Raw genomic sequence first — 3,779 nt, forward strand, 5'->3', positions numbered from 1 at the left:
TGGAGGAGTCACGTGATCACGCTGCTTCAGCTCAGCGACATCAACGAGCGAAATATCACCAAACTAGCCTGTTTTTATGTTTTAATTCATAATTATTTACAGTAATGTGATTAAACATGGGCAGCCGGGCTATTAAACAGTTTTCTATGGTGGTATCATGTAATAAATACAACATAATACATTGCTGAGGATTAACACTAATGTAGCTTTTCTATAAGTTAATGCATTAAGCACTAGAAAGTTTTTTTTTGTTAATTTAGAATAAGTTAGATTGCTTGAATACAGTACAGTTAATTCATTACAACTAAAATAGCCACTATTTACCATTGCAGTATATGATATATATGATACAGTAATAAGGATAGCTAAATGCTTCAGATTATTCCCTTGTTATTTAATTATTATTTCCAGGTACTTGCCAGCTTCATAGGAAGTAGTCCCGACTTAAATTGTAGTTTGAAGTTGACATATTCACATCATACATACATACATGTGTGTCATGTATGTTTTTAAATGATCATGTTCAATTTACAAAACAGTATAAGTACAAAAGCATCACGTGTCGTACATGAGGTGGAACAAAATTGTGTACACAGGGTCCCAGTTACATGCAACAATAGCAAAAATACAAAGTGTAAAAGAAACAATAATAAGGATGTAAGATATAAACTACGAATACACTAAGCACTAATGGTACAAAACAATGTGCCAAACAACAGCAGCACAATGAGTCTGTGTGAGCAGAAGAGTACAATTGAACACAGCAGCATGAAATAATCAGCAGCATGGATAATCAGCAGCACATAACAGTCAAAGTGGCATTACAGTAATTTTTTTACAGTGATAATCCTGGTTAGGGATTTATGAGTCTAACAGCTTCAGTGTAGAAGCTGTTCCTCAGTCTAGTGGTTCTACACTTAATGCTCCTCAACCTCCTTCCTGAGGGGAGTGGGGCAAAAAGTGTGTGTGCTGGGTGAGTGGGGTCCTTCATGATGCAGGTGGCCCTCTTCCTGCATCTGGAGGTGTAGATGTCTGTGATGGTGGGGAGGCTGACTCAAACAGACTTCTGTGCAGCCTTCACCACTCTCTGCAAAGCTTTTCTTTCTGCAGCTGTGCAGCCTCCATGCCACACGTTGATGCTGGAGCACAGGATGCTCTCCACTGCACACCTGCAGAAGGAGGTGAGGACTGAGCTTCCCAGTCCAGCTCGGCTCAGTCGCCTGAGGAATTAGAGTCTCTGATGTGAGTGGAAAAGCATATAAAATAAGTATTGCAGGGAGTAGTCATTCATTCAACCTTTATTTATACAGGTTAATCCCACTGAGCCTCGGGGACTCATTTACAAGAGACCTGATTGTAACAGGGTGATGACAACAGTGGAACAACAAAGACAACAATAGACAATCATAAAGGATGCATACAAATTGAGATTATTATTTTTTTTTAACAACTGAAAATAAAACGGTGTTTAAAAGAAAATGTAACTAAAAACAGCTAGATTATAAGGCAATGTAGAAAACTAAAAACAGTAACATGTCTGCATTGTTTTTTCCCAGGAACTTAGCAGATGTTTGAAGCCACTTAGAAAGGTCAAGGTCAAGAGCTTCAGATCTTTTTGCAAGATATTCCAGGAAACAGGAGCGGAGTAGGAGAAGACCCGTTTGCCTAGTTCAGTCCACACTGAGGGGACACTGCAGGTAATAGTGTCCTGAGAGCGCACGCTGTAGCTGCACTCACGCAGAGACATGTAGGAGATGTATGAAGGCAACTGACCAAGAAGTGATTTAAAGATTTTAAGTGGATAAATATAACTATTATAAGCATAAAACAAAAGTATGAAAAAAGTCTTAATATGTATTCATATTTTATGATTGTATTGTTGTCTTTGTTGTTCCACTGTTGTCATCAGCCTTTGTCCTTAGGTAGAGAACTTTACTAATTGGCTTTTATGTATGTGAATGTTTCTGTAAAGTGCTCTGAGACAACTTTGTGATTTGGTGCTATATAAATAAACTGAATTGTTAAAATCAGGTCTCTCTTGTAAATGAGTCCCCGACGCTCAACAAATAAAAATTAACCATTACACAGGTGTCCTGTCTTATTATAAATTTTCATTGATGTAAACTCATCAGTTGTCGTGGCCGAGTGGTTAAGGCGATGGACTAGAAATCCATTGGGGTCTCCCCGCGCAGGTTCGAATCCTGCCGACAACGCATCATTTTTATTTGTATTGTGTTTTGCGCTTTTTACTTTCGTAAATGTAACTTACAAGTCAAACACACACAAGGCATGGTGACATTCGCTTGTTCTAACTTCTTTGTAATATTCGCACATATAAGCAGGAACTGGAGCGTTGTTCAGGGTTTACTGAAGGTTACATCAATGATGAAATGGCGCCCCCTACCGTAAAACTACCAAGACGCTGCATAGGAGTTCGAAAAATGTAATCTGGCATATCTCTATCAGATATTGCAGGCCTACAGTTAAATAAATAAGTAAAAAAAGAATTTGTGCAGGACTGGTCTGAACAAAATCATCTACGTGATGTTCAATAAAGGAGGACCATTGATGCTTTTATGATGGGACAATAATGTTTGTGATGTTTGGTGATGCGTTCATGAACACTTTTATTAGCAGAAACACCATTAAAGACAGTTCAGTGTTTACTGTGCGATCGAAGTGTACATTTTAAAGGTTATAATTTAAAGACACAAACGTGTATGCTTTGTTTAAGCTTACAAGATCCTCCTCCGACAGAGAAAACGATGTGTGTGTGTTTTAGGCAGGAAAACGAGCAGTAGGAGGCAGTAGTTTACCAGAAATGATAGAATAAAATCCCAGTTCTCCCCTTAAAGAGTGAACAGTCCCATAAATAATTACAAATAATCATATAATAGCTTTGGTATCTGTATGATTTTGATTATTATTATTATATTTTATCAGTATAAGGGTCAGAATCTCAAAGCCGTGTGTTTCTGTAACTAAAGTATTTTAATGAGAGTTTTGGCAGCAGCAACAACCCCGCAGGCCAGCTTTACAATAGACCCAATGTTTGTACTGGTTGTGCTGTTTGCATAAAGAGTGATTCAAAAAGATAAACGTCACACTGCTTTGACATAGATTGGCAGGCGACTCTGCGGATGGAAAGTTCATGCCCTAAATGCACCTTCATGGACTGTGTGGTGACTCTGGAGGCAGCCGTGGAAGTCATCGTGAACGAGCTCGTCTCATCCACCTGGTGGGGAGCGGAGTGGAAAGTGTCAACCTTTGCGTGACACATAAACGCACACGCAGGCGAAATAAGTGATCTGATAACTCCATCACTAATCTGACACCTACGCAGACACCTATTTTTTTGCATGTGTTCCTGACCGAGCCTTGTCCAAGTGGCCTTGATAGTAAGCATGAACAGAAATAGACATCATCTTTAAAATGTCACACGGAGTAAAACTGCATCTCTAAAAAGGCTGATGTAAAGGCCAGAGGAGCGGGGATTCCTATGGTTACTGTTAAAACAAAGCGCTCTGAACTTCTTCTGTTACTCATACGTTCATACTGAGTTGTATGTGTGATTGTGTTAATTTGACCAGAATCCTGCTTCTCTTTATGACACATCTGTCTTATTATGGACATTGACATTTCAACATTTTGACATTTACATCCTTGTGATTGCAGTTGAGGGGGCAGTGGCCCAAAGCTTATCTCCATTACCAACAAATCAGCCACTATAGCCACCATTACACCTCTAACACTTTAATTTTTATGGCTCAAACACACAG

At 39.0% G+C, this 3,779-nt stretch overlaps 1 non-coding gene across 1 annotated transcript; it reads left to right on the forward strand.

The window, feature by feature from the left end:
- The first annotated feature begins 2,131 nt into the window (after positions 1 to 2,131).
- On the forward strand, positions 2,132 to 2,213 carry trnas-aga. The gene has a single exon. It is a non-coding gene; the product is annotated as a tRNA-Ser (tRNA).
- The last annotated feature ends 1,566 nt before the right edge of the window (positions 2,214 to 3,779 follow it).

The sequence above is a fragment of the Nematolebias whitei genome, chromosome 15 (assembly GCF_014905685.2).
Source record: "Nematolebias whitei isolate Nwh7 chromosome 15, NemWhi1, whole genome shotgun sequence".
NCBI lineage: Eukaryota > Metazoa > Chordata > Actinopteri > Cyprinodontiformes > Rivulidae > Nematolebias > Nematolebias whitei.